General features: G+C 41.4%; 1 protein-coding gene across 2 annotated transcripts in view; it reads left to right on the forward strand.

Moving 5' to 3' along the window:
* PCCA (propionyl-CoA carboxylase subunit alpha) overlaps positions 1-20,150 on the forward strand; it is a 405,590-nt gene that overhangs the window by 263,843 nt on the left and 121,597 nt on the right. The gene's annotated exons all lie outside the window — the stretch shown is intronic.

Genomic DNA, 20,150 nt, shown 5'->3' on the forward strand with positions numbered 1-20,150 from the left:
AGGCCGAGGTATATGGTGGCAGTTTTGTTTGTTTTTATGTAAACTCTACCCCCAAAGTGGGGCTCAGACTCCCCACCCCCAGGTGCAGAGTCCCGTGCTCTACCAAATTCAGCCAGCCAGACACCCCCTGGTGGCATTTTCCCGATAGAAAGTACCCCACGTTAAGAGTTACAGAGAATTCGTTAATGCAGCATATCCTTATTATGTACCTACTGTGTGCTAGGTAAGTGCTAGGCTGTTACCAGTTGAGAAGCTGACATTCTTATGTGGTGATCAGTCCCAGGTAAATGAGATTAACTCAGGAATTACGTGTAGGCTCCTTAAATTTGTGATTCATTCGATATGCCAAAATTGCTAAAGCATTTGTTCCTAAAAGGTATTTCAGTCCACTCTCTTGAAATGAGAACTATGGTGGAGTTAAACAATTGTCTTACAGTGTGTTTTGGGATGGACTTACGGGATTCTTTACATTCCTCTTTTCTATATGATCATTTTAAAAAGTAGCTTCATAAGTAGAGATTTAAGTGTGCATCGGGTTGAGAAGCAAATTATATATACTGAAGTAAGGAGCATAAATATTACAGTGCAGCATTTTCCTTGGGGAAGGTTAACTTTTCAAAAATGTAGACTTAGCATAATTTTCAGTTCTGTACTGAGTCACCCTGAAGTGTTACTGTTCATCGGATCCTCCAGTACAGTGTTTTTCTAAGCAGTGCCTTGCCTCAGTAAGAAAACTGCTCGGATTACTTCTCAGAGCTGTTATTCTTTGTGCTGCTTTCCCATTCCGTGTTGAAAACCAGAGACCATCAGCTTGAGTGGTGTCTTTGACTTCGCTATAGAATGACCTCCTGTTTTACTTTTTAGCCCACGGGCACAGCAGGGCTGTTTCAAAAAAATATTCCACTAAAAATTTCCCTGGAAAATATCCACCTTGATATATAGTATCAATAACTACTACCCCTGTTTATTGGCTTTGCTACTCTCAGAAGCGGCAAACGTAGCAAGAAGCAAGTACTCCTGACCGCGTGTACTTTCCCGACAGTGTGTACTTTTCTCCTAAGCACATTAGACTGCGCTTCCCTTGACATCAATCTTAGCGAAAAGAGTCAAGGTGAATAGTGTAGCCGAAGTAAAGGCTCATTGGTATGAAGTCTGTAATCGTGTGGAACCTCTGCTTTTTGGGTCTCAGGGGAAGAGCTGTGACTGTTGATTGTCTAGAACTCCCACTAGCCACATCAAGAAAAAGTTGAATTGTCCTAGAGGTGACTGTCTAGGTTAATGATCCCAGAAGTAGTACTGCAAGGTTTTATGCCTGTAGTAATGCTTTGGCTATCCCATATTTTCAGAATGATTTTAATTACAAAAATTTAAATTACAAGTTGTTTCAAATGAGGAAAGTACGCTGTTCTATACAGCTGTACAAATGTTCTATATAGGTCTCTAATGAAAGAAAAAAGATTCATAGTTACAGCTAGATCTTTTTATGCGATTCCATTCTGCCCTTTTCCTCTCCAGAGGGGACAGCCATCCTACAGATGCTGTGTGTCCTCCTTGTACTCATTGTTACACTTTCAGTGTGCATGTGTATATTCTAAGAATAGTAAAAAAGAAAGTTGTAAAACTATAAATACTTAATGATACACTTGTAAAATTTTGAAATACACAAAGCAAGAACAATTTCACTTACAGCAGCACCAAAAAAAAATAAGACACTTAGGAATAAACTCAACCGTGGAGGAGAAAGACTTGTACATAAGATACTACACAGTGTTCTTCAACTGAAGAAGACACAAACGTATGCAAAGTCCTCTTGTGTCCCTAGGTTGGAAGTCTTATGTTGTTGTGATGTCAGTACTACCCTAAGCAGTTTATAGATTCAGTACGATCCCTATCAAAATCCCAGCTGAAGGTTTGCAGAGATAAAGAGATCATCTTTATCTTAAGAGAGGGACCCCAAATAGCCAGCACAATTTTGAAAAAGAACAAAGTTGGAAAGCTCACACTTCTTGATTTTTAAAACTTATTACAAAACTACAGTAGTCACAATGGTGTGGTACCGTCATAATACAGGCACATAGACCATTGGAATAGAACTGAGAGCCCAGAAATAAATCCTTGGCTATCTGGTCAATGATTTTTGGTAAGAGTGCCAAGGCAATTCAGTGGGGGAGAGGATAGTCTTTTCAATAAGCAGTAGTCAGTGGGGTGCCTGGGTGGCTCAGTCGTTAAGCGTCTGCCCTCGGCTTGGGTCGTGATCCCAGGGTCCTGGGATTGAACCCTGCATCGGACTCGGAAGGAAGCCTGCTTCTCCCTCTCCCGCTTGCCCTGCCTGTGTTCCCTCTCTCACTGTGTCTCTCTCTGTCAAATAAATAAGTAAAATCTTTACTAAATAAATAAATAAATAGTAGTGGCGACAGTGTATATGCACATGCAAAAGAAAAAATTTAGATTCTTGCCTTACACCATGTACAAGATCAACTCAAAATCTATTAAAGACCTAAATGTAAGAAGAAAACCTGGAAAAGTCTCATGACATTGGATTTGATGATAATTTCTTGCACGTGATGTTAAAAGCCCAGGCAAGAAAATAAACATAAGTTAGATTATATCACAATTTAAAACTGATGCATTGGGGTGCCTGGGTGGCTCAGCCAGTTAATCATCTGCCTTCAGCTCAGGTCATGATCTTAGGGTTCTGGGATTGAGTCCCGCATCTGGCTCCCTGTTCAGCGGGGAGCCTGCTTCTCCCTCTCTCTCTGCTGCTGTTCCCCTTGCTTGTGCTGTCTCTCTCTTTCTCAAATAAATAAATAAAAAATCTTCAAAGAAATAAAAAATAAAACTGGTGCATCAAAGGTCCACAGCCAGCAACAGAGTGAAAAGGCAGTCCACAGACTGGGAGGAAATATTTGCATATATCTGACAAGGAGTTATTATTCAAAATATATGAAGAACTCTAGTAACTAAACAGCAATAAAACCAAAAAAACCAACCTGATTTTTAAAATGGGCCAAGAACTTTAAACATTTTTCTGCAAAGAAGGTACAGAGATAGCTGGTAAACACATGAAAATATGCTCAGCATCACTAATCATTAGGGAAATGCAAATCAGTACCATGATTTGCAAATCATGATTGCAAACCAAATGCAAACCAGAACCACCAACTCAGAGTTCTTAAGATGCTACGATAAAAAACCAACACAAAATACAGTAAGTGTTGGTGAGGCTATGGAGACCTTGGAATCCCTATGCAGCTGTTGGTTGGAGTGTTAAATGGTGCTGCTGCTGGAAAAACAGTTTGGTGGTTCCTCAAAAACTAAAAGTAGAATTCCCATATGACCCAGCCATACCACTGCTGGGTATTTACCCCAAAAGAATCCAAATCAGGGTCTTGAAGAGACATTTGCACATCCATGTTCAGCCGCATTGTTCCAATAGCTAAGAAGTAGAAGCAGCCCAAACGTCCAGTGACGGGTAAGTGATAAACAAAACGTGGTGTTTACAGATCACAGAATATTACTCAGCCTTACAAAAGAAGAAATTCTCATACATGCTGCAACATGAACGAACCCTGAGGACATTGTGCTCAGTGAGATAAGCCAGACACAAAAGGAGGGATACTCCCTGATTCCAAATCCTACAATATGCAGAGTAATTAAACTCATAGACAGAAAATGGAATGGTGGTTGCCAGGCGCTGGGAGGAGTGGGATGGGCAGTGGGGAGTTCCTGTTTAAAGGACATAGAGTTTCAGTTCTGCAAGATGAAAGGATGGAGCTGGCCAGTGGTGACTGATGCATAACAAGGTACACATATTTCATAGCACTGAACTGTACTTAAAAAATGGGTAAGCTATTAAATTTTATGTTATATAAAAAATTTTAAAAAGATGCAAACCAACACAGATGAGCATTTTTTATAAAATTTAAAAGCAGGAAGGAGGAACCTAGGAAGTGAAGGAAGCATGGTAGAGGAAAACGTGATGTGAAGGAGGGGTAGATGGAGTGAAATTTTATGTTTTAGGTCTTTGGTTCTGAATATAAGGGTCAGAATGAATAGAATAATTAAGTGTAAGATCTGCTCAACACAAAGTTGAAATATTATTTTACATAATAAGATGATAAACGTCAAAATACCAAAAACAAACTGAGTTTTACTTATATTTATTTCACGATTCTCTTCTGGATTCCCAAGATATCATCTCTTCTCTTTTACCCTGCGTGATGTGAAACTGATTAAAATAGTTCATGATAAAAGAAAAGATTAATGCATCTGTTATCTTAAAGATGGTGGCATAAATTCACATTGCAGACAGTTAGTTCACTTGGAAGAAAAATGTCAGGGCACTCCTGAAGTGAAGAAAATTTACTCAAGAATTCAGGCTTCCACAACCCGGGGCAGCAGCTCTTTCTGCCCACGGGTCCTGTCCCCGTGCTTTAATAAACCACCATTTTGCACCAAAGATGTCTCAAGAATTCTTTCCGTCATCGGCTCCGGACTTCAGCCCACCGAACCTCACCGAATCTAGAGTTGGATGCTTAACTGATTGAGACACAAGGGCGCCCTTGACTGTTCTTTCGTAAGTATTTAATCATGAATATTTAAACAAGTATTTTTAGACTTAATTATATCCTTGTTACTATGGTGGATATGTTCTACCTCCTAAATATTTCAAATAATGAATTTTCCAATAATAGTTGCTGAGCTCTGAGCAACTCGAAGGTGAATTAAACGGGAATATATATCCCTTTACCCTTTCTACAAAATAATTTGATAACATCCATCAAAGACCTTTAAAAATGTTCATAGAACTTTTAAAAATGTTCTAGAACTTCATCATATGGCGCCCGAATGTGGGGCTGTGAGTCTTTACATTTGGACTCTGAGCTTCGGTGCAAAATGGTGTTTCTCTACTTGGCGCCGAGACTCCACTACTACAGTGACTTCACCACGACAGATGATCCTTACGGTGCACAGAGACACTTCTTCACTGTCAGCACTGGATTCAGCTGCCTCCACCTTTCGTAACTCCCCTATACGTTCCTCCACTGATCAATGTTGACCCGAGTAGGTAGGGACAGCTCTACACCCCTATTCAGCAGGAAGAAGTTAACAGAAGATGAGACCTTCCACCTTCAACTACCTTAAAGATTTAAGGATCAGAATTGTTCAGGGGGCAATGATGAGGGAGCAGGAGGCTGGCTGAGGACAAAGCAAAAGCTGGCACCTTGCACCCCCTCTCCACCCGCTCCCCTCGGTAATATGCGTAGCATGCCTCAGGCACCCCTGACCGCCATAAACGAGAAACAAATAGTTAACTTGCCTGCAAGACAGGAATCTCCCAACTATCTGGATGTTAATGACTTGCCAAAAGACAACAGTGATCAAGCTGGAAGACCTCTGGGATACTCGCAGCACCTGGTAGGCCCTCTTTAGCATATGAAAACTCCATTGAAACCTCCCTTCCCCCTCACCTTCCCCCTCACCTTCCCCCAACCGCAGGGTACAGAACCCGCCGTCCCTCACAACCCGGGGCAGCAACTCTTACTGCTCAGGGGTCCTGTCCCCGTGCTTTAATAAACCACCATTTTGCACCAAAAAAAAAAAAAAAAAGCAGGCTTCCTAAAGACAAAAAAATGAGTACTGTACGTGCACTTAAATTTTTTTTTTGCCTGATACTTACGTTAACTACAAATAAGCAGAAATAATAAAGAACAGTTATATATCGAGTTCATGTTCCTAAATGAGATTTTTATTATTATTTTTTTGCTTCTTATGGAAAGGTCAAAACTTTCCTTTTGATAGCCATAAAATTTTGCTGCATTTTTGAATTACAATCAGAATCTTTTCATTCTTCCAATTGAAGTTATATATTGATAAAACTTATATTAAAAGTTAAATGGCAGAGATCCACTCAAGCAGTTTTGTGCAGCAAAGCAACTATAACTGGTGAAAGTTAGAAAAATCTGTATTGTAGGTGACACATTATTGTATGTAGAAAATCCTATGAAATCCATTAAGGAAATATTACAGATAATAAACAAGTTTAGGAAGGGTCTGGGATACAAAATAAATGCATAAAATCAGTTGCATTTCAACTTACTTGCAATTGAACAATCCAAAAATAAAATTTTGAAAACAGTTCCATTAACAAGAGTATCAAAAGAACGAAGAACAAAAGAAGTACAAATTTATACTGTGAAAACCACAAACCATTGAAAAAGAAGTGAATGGAAATCCAGATATAAACAGAAAGCATCTCATATTCCTGAATTGAAAGACTTAATATTATTAAGATGTCAGTATTTCCTAAATTGATCTATATATGCAATGCTGTTCCTTCCAGAATCCAACGTTTTTTTCCAGAAAGTGCCATGCTGACACTAAAATTTATATGGAAACTTACGGGACCCTGATAGTAAAAGCAATCTTTAAGAAAAGAATAAAGTTGGAGAACTCTATTTCCCTCTTCAAAACCTACCACAAAATTGTCTCATAAAGATAGTCTAGTTAGTACTTGTGTAGAGATACAGAAGTGAGAATCCAGAACTGAATCCCTGTGTGTGTGTTCAAGTGATTCTTGACAAAACTACTGGAGTAATTCAATGAAGGAAAGAATAATCTTGTCAGCAAATGGTATTGGAACAAGTGGGTATCTAGATGTAAAAGAATAAAGTTGATTCCTATCTCATATTGAGTTAATACACCAAAATTAACCAAAAGGGGATAAAAGATCTAAAGGTAAGAGATAAAACAATAAAACTCTTAGAAGAAACATAAGGATACATATTCATGACCTTGCACGTGGCAGTAGTTTCTTAGGACAAAAGCACAAGCAACAGAAAAAGTAGATAAGTTGGTCTTTGTCAAAATTAAAAACTGTGCTTCAAAGGATACCTACAAGAAATTGAAAAGATAGACCAGAGAATGAGAAAACACATTTGCAAATCATATATTCAGTAAAACACTTGTATATAGAGTATGTAAAACTGGAGTGCCTGGGTGGCTCAGTTGGTTAAGTGTCTGATCCTTGATTTTGGCTCCGGTCATAATCTCAGGGTCATGAGAGCAAACCCCATGTTAGGCTCCGTGTTAGGTGCAGAGCCTGCTTAAGATTTTCTGTCTTCTTCTCCCTCTGCCTCCTTCCACTCTGCTCACACACACACTCTCTGCCTCTCTCTTTCTCTAAAAAACAAAACATAAAGAAAACTTAAAACAGTAATTTAAAAAACCCCACTATAAAAATGGCATTTTTGGGGGCACCTGGGTGGCTCAGTGGATTAAGCCGCTGCCTTCGGCTCAGGTCGTGATCTCAGGGTCCTGGGATCGAGCCCCGCATCGGGCTCTCTGCTCCGCGGGGAGCCTGTTTCCTCCTCTCTCTCTGCCTGCTTCTCTGCCTACTTGTGATCTCTCTCTCTGTCAAATAAATAAATAAAAAAAAAATCTTTAAAAAAAAATGGCATTTTTTTATCTGAATAGGCATTTCTCAAAAGCATATCTACAGTTGTCAGTAAGGAAAAACAAAGATGCTTAATTAACATTGTTACTCATCAGGGAGATGCAGATCCAAACCACGCAGAGAGAACACCTCACACCCCTAGGATGATTGTGGTCCAATAGATAACAACAAGGGAATTAGGAGATGCGCAGAAATTGGAGCCCTCACCCACTGGTGGTAGAAACGTAAAATGGTGCCGAGGCTCTGGAAAACAGCTTGGCCTTTCCTTAAAGGTTTAAACATATGGGTTATCCAGATCCGTGACATAGTTTGGGGTTTGTTTGTTTGTTTGTTTATGAGTTTCATTTCTTTCAGTAGAGGCAGAGAGACAGCGAGAGAAGGAACACAAGCAGGGGGAGTGGCAGAGGGAGAAGCAAGCTTCCCGCAAGCAGGGAGCCGGTGGGGCTCGATCTCAGGACTCTGGGATCATGACCTGAGCCAAAGGCAGGCGCTTAATGACTGAGCCACCCAGGCACCCCAGTTTTGGGGGGATTTTTTGAGAGTGAGAGAGAGCATGGAGTAGATGTGGGAAGTGGCAGAGGGAGAAGGATAATCTTAAGCAGGCTCTGCTCCCAGGGGGCTGAGAGGCTCGACCGGAGTCCAAATCTAGAGTTGGATGCTTAACTGATTGAGACACAAGGGCGCCCCTGACTCAGTTCTTTCGTAAGTATTTAATCATGAATATTTAAACAAGTATTTTTAGACTAAATTATATCCTTGTTACTATGGTGGATATGTTCTACCTCCTAAATATTTCAAATAATAAATTTTCCAATAATAGTTGCTGAGCTCTGAGCAACTCGAAGGTGAATTAAATGGGAATATATATATCCCTTTACCCTTTCTACAAAATAATTTGATAACATCCATCAAAGACCTTTAAAAATGTTCATATTCTGTGGTCTGGTGATTCCACATCTAGAAATCTCTCCCAAGGAAGCAATGAAAAATTGCTAATGTGAACATGATATTATGTTGGAAAAAAGATGACTTAAAGGTAACTTGCTTTGGAGATAGCCATGTCAACAATCTCTAGTTGTTATGATAAAGGGAGACTTGGAAGTAATTAAAATGCGGTGATAAATGCTATAATAGAGGTTCCTTCAACCAGTTACATCTCAGAGAAAGATTTAAAAGAAAAAATGTGCTCATTCTTTCCCCCAGCCAGTGCTCGAGTGGCTGGGGGAAAGGAAGGATCTCCGTGAAGGTGAAGAAGTTCTCCTTGGCGCAGATGACTAATGAGTAATAGCTTAGAACGTGATTAATACGGAAGTCACGACTTGCCTTGGAAATGGTGCTATAAATAGGCAAGGCAAAGCCCAGGCCCGTGGTAGCAAGCTAAGTTGCCTGAAAAAAATCAGAGACATCTTCTAGAGATAACTTCGGTTCTTATTATGGAAGTGTGTGCTTCCTTAATTTTTTGTTTGTTTTCCACACACGGAGTGAGGATGGGGTTCCCTGGTCTTATTCTGATTGCAGTGTTGGTTTTGATACCGAGTTTAGCCTCTTTGGAGGTATTTTCGTGAAGTTGCTGATTACTTTGGTCTGCAGTGAAGTGTGGCCTGTCCCAGGCGCCATGGTAAGCGCCATATACAGCTTCTCTCTAAATGGGGCAGCAGGAAGACTGAAGGCGGGTGTTACCAGCCTGGCGTGGAGAGGGAGAGGCTCTGTCAAGAGCCTGTGAGCGTAGAATCTAAGAGAAAACCAAGGTTGGTGTGGTCCAAAGCCCACGCGCTGGTACGTCTTAGTAACTCATCTTACAGAGTCGTTTTGCTAGACAAAATTCTGGGAAATAGTAGCACTGTCATGGAAAATTGCAAGGAATAATGCACTTATTTCTAACCAGAATAATTCTGTCACAGGATACAAGGGGTTTTTTTTGTGATATGCTGAAAGTTAAGGCTACGGTCATACTGTTTAAGGAAGGTAGGACAGGGACACGAATAAAGCACAAAAATGTGCACAATATTGTATGTACACGTACCCTGTGGTGAAAAGTACACAGTCAAGGAATGCTTGGTTAGGAGAAGCTGTTAGGAAGCATTTTTAGTAGCTTATTAGCTCTTCTAGATGTAAACGGGTTTTTTGAATTGGCATTAAAATTCAGAGTGTTGAATTTTAGCAGTGATTTTAGTTTTATCCAAGTTAGTAATAATATTCAAGAGCGATACAGGATTTGAGATAAGTAAGATTCTGCATCTGAAAGAGTTTTCATTTTGGTTTCTTAACAGTGTTTGGTTTGGTTGATGTAAAATTGTCTCCTCTTTAGATGCCTGTGGTGGAGGGAGGGACATGTTTTGTAGGATTCATATCATTGAAATTACCACCCTATAGTTTTCTTTCCAAACAGAGAAAATGGTGATGAACATAAGAATAAAAAATAATAATTACATATGGATGTATAATAAGAAATAATTACATACGCATTGCCTGAGAATTTCTTACTCTAATCTAGCTTACCCTTTTCCATTTGTTCTACCACCACATATTTTGTTCTAGACTTCTTGACTAAGAAGACATCCCACCAGGGGTGCCTGAGTGGCTCAGTCAGCTAAGTGTTTGCCTTTGGCTCAGGTCATGATCCTAGAGTCCTGGGATCGAGCCTGGTGTCAGACTCCCTTGCCCACCGGGGAGTCTCCTTCTCTCTCTCTCTCTCTCTCTCTCTCTCTCTGTCAATTGAATAAATAGAATCTTTCAAAAAAGAAAGAAAGAAAAGATCCCACCAGTTTTTTGTTTTTTTTTTTAAGATTTTATTTTTAGGGGTGCCTGGGTGGCTCAATGGGTTAAGCCTCTGCCTTCGGCTCAGGTCATGATCTCAGGGTCCTGGGATCTCTGCTCAGTGGGGAACCTGCTTCGCCGTCTCTCTGCCTGCCTCTCTGCCTACTTGTGATCTCTGTTCAAATAAATAAATAAAATCTTAAAAAAAAAAAAAGATTTCATTTTTAAGTAATCTCTACACTTAACGTGGAGGCTCAGACTTAATAACTCGACCTTAAAACCCCAAGATCAAGAGTCACATGCTCTAAGGACTGAGCCAGCCTGGTGCCACCCCCCCCCATCAGAGGTATTTAGAGGGTACTTTTGCAAATATGGTTTTAAGTACATCTACTAAAGTATTTTTATGGAATATTTTAATAAAAATTAAGATTTAAATGAAGTTAGCATTTATCAACAAATAATTTTGTGCACAAAATCATATTTTCTTTATGTTTTCAATATGTATTTATACTTGCATTTTATTTCGTAGTCTCTGTTCCTTTTATCCCATTTTTAGAGTAGAAAGTAATGCCAAATCATGTAGTTACTGGAATTTCTATACGGACATGCTAAAAGCATGGTTCTTTTAAAGAAATAATTTTCAAATACTTCCTAGAATAAAATACAATATTATTCTTTCTTTCCTTTTGCCTGTATCCATGGTCAGTTTTTAGTGTAGACTCTTTTTTTTTTTTTTTTTAAATATTTTATTTATTTATTTGACAGAGAGAGAGGTCACAAGTAGGCAGAGAGGCAGGCAGAGAGAGACGGAGAAACAGGCTCCACACTGAGCAGAGAGCCCGATGCGGGGCTCAATCCCAGGACCCTGAGATCATGACCCGAGCCAAAGGCAGAGGCTTAAACCACTGAGCCACCCAGGCGCCCCTAGTGTAGACTCTTAATTTGAACGTGAAAAGGACATCAGCAAACAAGGTCCCTTCACTTTTACATATATGCCTACTGTAGGCTTTGTATTAGAAATTATATATGGCTAAAGTGCACAGTAGACAGAAAACATTTTGGAAGTAGCATTTAAAAATGAATACCATAATGCTCTTAGGTGCTTATAATAAAGGACTTTAATCCTAGTTAGAAAATTGATACATAGTACATGGTAAATGACAAAAATTGAGGTAAGTTTTTGAAGTCATGCAATATTTTATATTTAAGACTTTAAAATCAGGCACCTGGGTGACTCAGTCAGTTAAGCATATGCCTTCAGCTGAGGTCATGATCCTGGGGTCCTGGAATGGAGCCCCGTGTTGGGCTTACTGCTTAGTGGGGAGTCTGCTTCTCCCTCTCCCCCTGCTCATGCTTTCTCTCTCAAATATGTAAATGAAATCTTAAAAAAAAACAAAAAACTTTTTCTAAAAACAACTCAGCGTTATGATCATGTAAACTACATTTTTTGTTAGGTAATTTTTTCACTCAGACTCCCCCCCCCCCCGCAAGTTTTTAAAAATATGCTAGACAAAGTAGCAAAAATATTATCCTATTGGAGAAAAATACTCTCTTAATGAATTTTTTTCAGAAAACATAATATCGTGTGAACATGAAATTCTTTCACTTTGGCAAAAACATTTGTTTTCTTGATATAGTTATTTTTCCAGTTGAGAAAAAATTGGGAAATAAGTTGATGCTTAAAAATGTTAAATATTGGGGCGCCTGGGTGGCTCAGAGGGTTAAAGCCTCCGCCTTCGGCTCAGGTCATGATCCCAGAGTCCTGGGATCGAGCCCCACATCGGGCTCTCTGCTCAGCAGGGAGCCTGCTTCCTCCTCTCTCTCCCTGCCTGCCTCTCTGACTAGTTGCAATCTCTGTCTATCAAATAAATAAATAAAATCTTTTAAAAAAAAACGTTAAATATTTCCAAAAATGTAAAACCACCACAAGTAAAGCCAGCAGAGAAGCCAACCAACCAGAAGAGAAATTTGTCACTCCTTTGGTGACAAAAGGGAAATGTTCTAAATATATATAGAACTCGTTTAGATCAATATAAAAATGACCAACCTTCTAAGTAAAAAATGCTCACGTGGCTTGTAGCAAAGGAAATACATAAATGGCTCCTACACAGGTGAGAAAATGGGTCCATTTACACAGAGAAATTCAAGTTAAATTATGACATAACCCTTTTCCACCTGCATTTTGGCAAAGATGAAAAGCTTGATAATTCTCTAATGGCATAAGGTTATAGAGAAAGAGCCCCATGTATGTTTATTGGGGGTGTACAAATGGATACAGCCTCCAGGGAGAGCGGTTTGACAAAATGAATTTGTACTACAGGCTGTGTTCCCAGGTCGCACGTGTATTAGTATGTTCGTGGCAGTGTGGTTTGTAGGTAAAGGGCTGGAGACAACTGGAATGCCCATCAAAGTAGGATAACCGAGTAAAGCCCTATCATGAACGACTGCATGGCCGTCTCAAAGGTTCTGAATTTTCTCTGTATACTGATCTGTCAAGTGACAAAAGCCTTGGGTTTTCATTGTGTAAAAGAGAATATGTGTTTGTTGTGAGTATGGAATATCTTTGGAAGGAGCCCCAAGACACCGATTAACCATGGTTGCCTTTGAATTGGGGGGCCGGATGGCTGACCCCATGACGGAAGTACTTTTTGAATTTTGAGCCTATTTTGTGTTACCTGTGTCCCTACCCCCGCCTCCCCCCAAAAAGATGGTTCAAAATTGTGCAGTGGAAGGGTCAGGAAGATACGCGACTCTTGAAATAGTGGAATTTTAATAACGTGTCAGGAACCTCTTGGAATGCCTGCGGCATCCAGGGAAGCGGTCGCATGGGCAGCTGGCTCGTTGAATGACGAGCTCTGGCGCTGCCCACCTACGTCCACGAAGTACAGTTACCCTAGCGCCTTCAGCCAGCCCTCGCAGCTTGAAGGTAGTTGCTGGAGGTCGGGCAGGCTAGGTGAAGGGATTGAGCTAGTAAGAATAAGAGACTGGAAGAAGTGAAGGAAGGATGGTAACGTGGGTGAGAGAGAGGAAACTGAGTCCGAGAGATCCGGACGGCCTGTCCACCAACTTTCTGTTTTTTCCTCCCTCATGAGTGTCCGCTGTGCAGAGGTTACTGTCTGCAAGAGCCAGAGAGAGGTGTGTCTTGCTGATAGCAAAAGGAGTGAAAGCTTACTGCAGAAGTTCTGCTCGGGGTCCCAGAATTCATAGGAATCTGGTCGGTCCTGACATGTGCGTGGCGGAATGGAATTACTCTCCGCTCCTCTTGGGTTAAGGAAGAAGGCTCTCAGGTAACTCACTTTGCAGTGTGACTTACCTCAAGCTAAAGAATATCCTTTCAAGGCCAACTCCAAAGGGGAAAAACAAAAAACAAAAAAAAGAGACCAACTCCTTCAGATCAGCTTGACGTCTGATAGGAGGGGGTCAGGTAAACGAGGTCATCCGGGAATTGAAGAGTAACCTCGCACCGCTTGACCTGTCTACTTGCCAGACGCGCCCTTGCTCAGTGGATACGGCTCCGTACTTCGGAACCACAGGACTGAATTTTCACAAAAACGGGGAGGCTCCTGCCCATGTAATCTGGAAAATTGCTTGTCTGATTGGGTGCACAGTTGCACCCGGACCCTCTTGAGTGACTGTCATGTTGTGCTCGAGAGTCAAGGAACTTGTCATGTGACCAAATGAAGAAAACATTCGTTCTAAAATCCACTTGCTTTGGAAATGGAGAACTTCGTATGGTGCTGGTTGTTACCATATTAGAGTTGGCAGATACTGTCACTGAGACTTTTTCGTATTGTTCCCTGGTTTCAGCCACTTTCCGAAGCATTTCATTTAGAGTAAAACTGGAGTTTTCCTCCAGACACCAGGCATCCAGGCTGTGTCAGTTCCGCTTCATAAACTTACAGAAACTCTCTGTAGTCTCGTTGCTGTGGAGGGCACTGCCGGCATTTCTACCACAACAACTTCCTAAAAGTTATTTTATTCATTTTGTTTCCGGCCCCCCCACTTACTTACCCACGGACAGTGAAGCGAACCGTTAAGCGTGCCTTTGCTGAGTGACCCAGCCATGAGATGAATTCTGGTCTGCTGAGAGTCCGTACATGTTCATCCTCGCTGCTGTGATATAGTTCAGCGGCTGCTCGTTGAGCTCCTCCTCTACAACGGAGGTCCCGGAGAACCAACGGGAATCAAGACAGAAGATGTTTCACTCCTCCTAGAAGTTGTCTGTCTCTTGAGGGCGGTCGAGGAGAACAGGGGAGCTCATTGGGATTTCGGGCATGTTGTTGGCAGTGTTTGAGACAGACCAGGGCACCTGTCTACTAAGCCTTTGTATTAAGATTCCATGTTTTAAGCAAGTATTTTATGAAGGTGGAAAGGTCGGTGATGCCAGTGAATATTAGGAAGTCACCAAAAAAGAAGAAAACCGAGGTGTGCCTGTTGGATTTAGCAGAAGTAATTGATCATGAGGAGAGCGGGGCCTGAAGCAGGGCGCGGGGAGGAGGGGGCCGGCAAGCTAATGATGGGCAAAGCGGACGCACACGGCTCCCGGAGGGCCTTTTAAACCAGGAGTTTTGATTTTACTCGGAGGTGGTTCATTATCTCACCATCTCTTGTTAGAGCGTTTTATAAAGTCTGCTCTGGAAGAGGCCCTTGATCAAGAGTTTTTGAAAGCCTAAATTGTGTTCAAATTGATGTTTTATGAATTAATAGCCTGTGTACTTTGATCACCATTAGGAATGAATAAATTTATCCTACTTTTGGTCAATTCATTTTTTTTTAAATTTTTATTTATTTATTTATTTTTTATTTATTCATTTGACAGAGAGATCACAAGTAGGCAGAGAGGCAGGCAGAGAGAGAGGAGGAAGCAGGCTCCCCGCTGAGCAGAGCGCCCCATGCGGGGCTCGATCCCAGGACCCTGAGGTTATGACCTGAGCCGAAGGCAGCGGCCCAATCCACTGAGCCACCCAGGCGCCCCTGGTCAATTCATTTTATATCAATTTCTTTTACTCACTGATTCTGGCATGAGAAGACTTTTTTTTTTCGGTTATTGTTTTGTCTTCATTCTTGTTTTTACATGGAGAAGCAGGAAGAAGTTTTAGGTCCCTTAATCGTTACTTGCTATCATATCACAGTATTTATTTTCTTCGTTACACTTAGTGTAAACTCGAATTCTCTTTATTTCTTTGCCCACTTGTGTAATTGCAGCCTCTTTATACGAAACTCTAAGCTTCATAAAAAATGAGGGCCGGGCCCTGTTTGCCACTTGTACTTCTCAGGACATGTTGAGTGGGGGTGGGGTGAGGGAGGAGGGAAGGAAGGAAGGAAGGAAGGAAGGAGAAGGGGGTAGAGAGTTGGAAAATCATTCCCTGATGGTAGCATGAGGCTTCAGCTGATAAATTCGGATATTACATCTGTTACATGCAGGGTGATCTGCACTGGTACTTGCCTTTTGTATGCTCTCAAGCGATTAGTTACATAACAGGATATCAAATTCAGCCAATGTGTTTGCCAGTTTAATTTGTTATGATTAAAGAAAAGACTGATTTTATTTCTTACAAATTCAGCACCTAGGAAATGGAATTCCAGGTATCAAGCTTAAGCTCTCTTCATTTCAAAACTGAAAGTTTCTTAGAATGGATTTATGTATATAGTATAATTAAAACTATAAAATCACTGTAAGTATCATTAAAAGGGAGACAGTTCTTTTTATTCAGTAATGGAATATTCTGAGCTTTAAAATTTAAGAGATTTTTATTTGCCATCAGATACGTTGATCAAATGCAGTGTTTTCTGGCCTTTCTCGTGATCACATGGCAAGCATGTTGTCCTTCCTATATTGGTCTGCAAAAAAGCACCTCCAGAATGGGAGGGCCTACAAGTGATTGCCTTTATATAAGGAAGTGTAAGGAAAAATTAGAGTATCAGCTCGTTGTAGGGTAAACCAAACAGCCAACCAACCCACTCATGGGCACCTGGGTGGCACAGTAGATTGAGGGACAGACTCCTGGTTCCTGCTCAGGTCATGATCTCAGGGTTCTGTGCGACTGAGCCCTGCTTAGGGCTTCCTGCTCAGTGCGGAATCTGCTTAAAACTCTCTCTATGCCCTTCCTGCTCCAACCCCCCCGCCGCCGCCGCCCCGTGTTTGTGTATGCTCTCTTTCTCTCAAATAAATAAAAATTTAAAAACAAAAGTAGTTTATGGGACGCCTGGGTGGCTCAGTGGGTTAAGCCGCAGCCTTCAGCTCGCGTCATGATCCCAGGGTCCTGGGATCGAGTCCCGCATGGCCTCCTTGCTCGGCAGGGAGCCTGCTTCTCTCTCCACCTCTGCCTGCCTCTCTGCCTGCCTGTGCGCTCTCTCTCTCTCTCCTTCTCTGACAAATAAATAAAATAAAGTAGTTTAAAAAACCCCCACAAAATCCCTGCCGTTGTCACAGTCTGGCTATGCCATCTTTTGTGAGGTTCAGTTTTGGTTCCAGCTTAGAGGTTGGCCTGGGCTGTCTGGTTTGACGACGTTCAGCTGGGCTTGGGTCTAGCCCACCGGCCAACCTCAGCTTTTTCATAAAATGGGACAGGAGAACGGGAGGGCGAGTCATACCATGCAGACACACTGATAGTCTGATCTCAGCCATGCACAAAGTTTATCTGCCCAGAGCAAAAGACACGGCCAAGCGCATCATGAGTGTGGAGCAGTGTAGGCCTGCCACAGACGGAAGAATGAGTTCGGTGATATCCAGCCTACGGTCGAGAGCTAGCTAGTGAAGAATGCCCTGGCTCGGTCATTAAGCGTCTGCCTTCGGCTCAGGTCCTGATCGCCTGGGATCAAGGCCCACATTGGGCTCCCTGCTCAGCGGGGAGCCTGCTTCTCCTTCTCCCTCTGCTTGTGCTCCCTCCGTTGTCGTGTGCCTCTCTCCATCAAATAAATAAGTAAAATCTTAAAAAAATAAATGTGGCGTCCCTGCACTCTGGAACTTAACACAGTGAAGTACTTTGGCTTTGAACTTTATTTTTTAAATCCATCTTATTTTTCTTGTGATTATTGTACTCACCTATACAATTAATAGGCTGAAAAATCTTTCTTTAAATGTTATTAGCAGGGCACCTGGGTGGCTCAGTCTGTTAAGTGTCTGCCTTCGGCTCAGGTCATGATCCCAGGGTCCTGAGATCGAGCCCCATGTTGGGTTTCCTGCTCAGAGGGAGCCTGCTTCTCCCTGTCTCTCTGCTGCTCCCCCTGCTTATGCTTTCTCTCTCTCTCAAATAAATGAAATTTTTAAAAAAATGTTATTAGCAATAAAAGTGAATTTTTGTTTTGTATACTAAGTTTTAACTGCCAAGATTCAGTCTGTTTTTCAGGCTGGGAATGATGGATGTTTTCTAAAAGATCATTTCCTAAAGGACCATTTTAATGTCACCGACGTTAGTTACAGACTCAGATGAATCTTAATATACCATTAGGTGATTTTTGTTTTTGCTCACATAGGACTTTGCTGGAAAGCAAAAAGGAAAAACACACACCACGGATGTAACATCACTCAGAATATGCTTTGTGTAACCTTTCGGGTCCTGTAATAACAACCACCCTGAAATTGCAGGGACTTGGGTTTGTTTCTTACACACACTGGATGTCCATTGTGTGTCTGCTGGGGTGCTTCCTCGTTGTGAGGCCCAGGATGCCATGTTGTTAGTTGCCCCAACAAAGGGAAGAAAGAGGACGGCGGTCATGCCCTAGTCCTTAGAGTTTGAGCTTGCTTCCTTCTTTTCACTCCGCTGGCAAAAGCAGATCACGTGACTGCTCCCTCCACTTTAGGTGATGAGAGATGTAGTCCTATTGTGTGCCCACATGAAGGAGAACAGGCTTCACTACCGCCTCACAAGATATGGGGTTGGGGGGGAGGAAAAGCATTATTTTTGTTAGAAAGTTGCTTTTGAAGAAATAAAACACTTTTATGAGTCAGTCGTGCAGGATAAATATCCACTGCATATTTTGGTTGGAAGTTTTGAAAGTCTTTGCACTGAAAAGTATGTATATCTTTGAATTTTAGATTTCATTAGATTTTCAGTGAAGTTGTTAGCAAAGTTTGCAACTTAACAGGTTAACTGTTGCTTTACCAACGTGAAGTACCTTTTGACAGAATGTTAGCTAATCATTGTTAGGACAAATAAAAAAATATTTAGATTTATAACATTACGAAAATTTTTTTTAGGATACAAGAAGTTTGATTAATCTATTCCAATAATACTTCAGATTTCCTCAGGGCCTCAGGAAAAGCAAAGTAATAGGAAATTTTGTGTGTGTGTTTTTACGCAACAAAAGCAATTTAAAAGGCATTTGCCCTTTACCGAGAAGAACATGACTTCAGTCTCTTAAAAAGCAAAACTAGGGAACATTCAAGCTGATTAGTTTCATCTATGTGACTAGAAGAAGATAACCAATTAATGTTATATTTGGACATAGATAAAAATCAACAGCTTGAATAATACCAAGAGATGACTCGACAGTGGAAACTGCAGAGCCCCAGATGTGGCTTCACGCGAGGGAGCTGAAGCTCCGTGGAATGGCGTGTCACTGCGATGGGAGGGCAGCTGGCCGGCTCAGTGGACATTCCGTAGAGTGACATTCCCAACTTCCAACAGCCCTTTTTTTTTTTTTTTTTTAATGTATTTGACAGACAGAGATCACAAGTAGGCAGAGAGGTAGGAGGAAACAGGCTCTGCTGAGCAGAGCGCCCGATGCGGGGCTCGATTCCAGGACCCTGAGACCATGACCCGAGCAGAAGGCAGAGACTTTAACCCACTGAGCCACCCAGGCGCCCCTCCAACAGCTTTTATAACTTCACTTGTTTACACATTTTATAGATCTTATTAATTTAGTTCTGAGTGATTAGTAACATGGAACACATTTAAAGCTGTGCAGCGTACATGTTTTGTCTGGAATTTAGGAAGGTATTTTAGATTTGATATTCATTCAGCTACCCCAGTTTTTTAAAGATTTTATTTATTTATTTGACAGAGAGAGAGATCACAAGTAGGCAGAGAGGGAGGCAGAGAGAGGGGAAGCAGGGTCCCTGTTGAGCAGAGAGTCCTAGGCAGGGCTTGATCCCAGGACTCAGAGATCATGACCCGAGCTGAAGGCAGAGGCTTAACCCACTGAGCCACCCAGGTGCCCCCCAATTTTTATACTTAATGTTTCCAGCACTATAATTGGGACCCATGTGAATTAAATGTCTACTTTCTCCTATAACTGACGTTTTTTTCAAGTTCTCATTCACATTCCAGTTAACATACAGTGGAATATTAGCTTCAGGTGTAGAATTCAGTGATTGAACACCTCATACAGCTTGCAGTGCTCATCGTTGGCAAGTGCATCCCTATATCCGCATCCCCCCACGTCCCCTCTGGTGACCCTCAGTGTGTTCTCTCTAGTTAAGAGTTCATATAACTGACATTTTTTAATGCTAAGATCAGCTTCGTTTGTGGGTAATGCCTATTACTGAGTACAGATTCTTGAGTATATGATTCCAGGCAATATTTTAAATTAGATAATAATGTCAGTATTTAGAAAAAGTGGTTTTTTTCTTTAATCATTTTTCTCTTTCAGTAATACATCAGTGTGTATTTATTTCCAGAAATTATTCTCTGCTATGTAATGTCCTTTGAATTGAAATCTTTCCTTTGGACTTAATTTGCTAAACTGTCACGGTATGCCCCAAATTTTCTTGGGGCGAAAAAGGTAGCACAGAAGTGGGGCATTCGCATGTTTCTGTTCCGAGGCTTGTAATAAATGAGCATGCTTATTCTTAGTCTCTGTGAACTGAGATGCGGTGATCAAGGCATGGCGTTAGCTGATTTCTTTCAGGCTGGCGTAGAGGGCCACCCTGCTCTGCCTGCTGGGTCGACCGTGCAGTGACTGCCTTTCCCCGTAGCCCTGTGGACAAAACTAT

Source organism: Meles meles, chromosome 14 (genome assembly GCF_922984935.1).
Source record: "Meles meles chromosome 14, mMelMel3.1 paternal haplotype, whole genome shotgun sequence".
In the NCBI taxonomy this organism is placed as follows: domain Eukaryota; kingdom Metazoa; phylum Chordata; class Mammalia; order Carnivora; family Mustelidae; genus Meles; species Meles meles.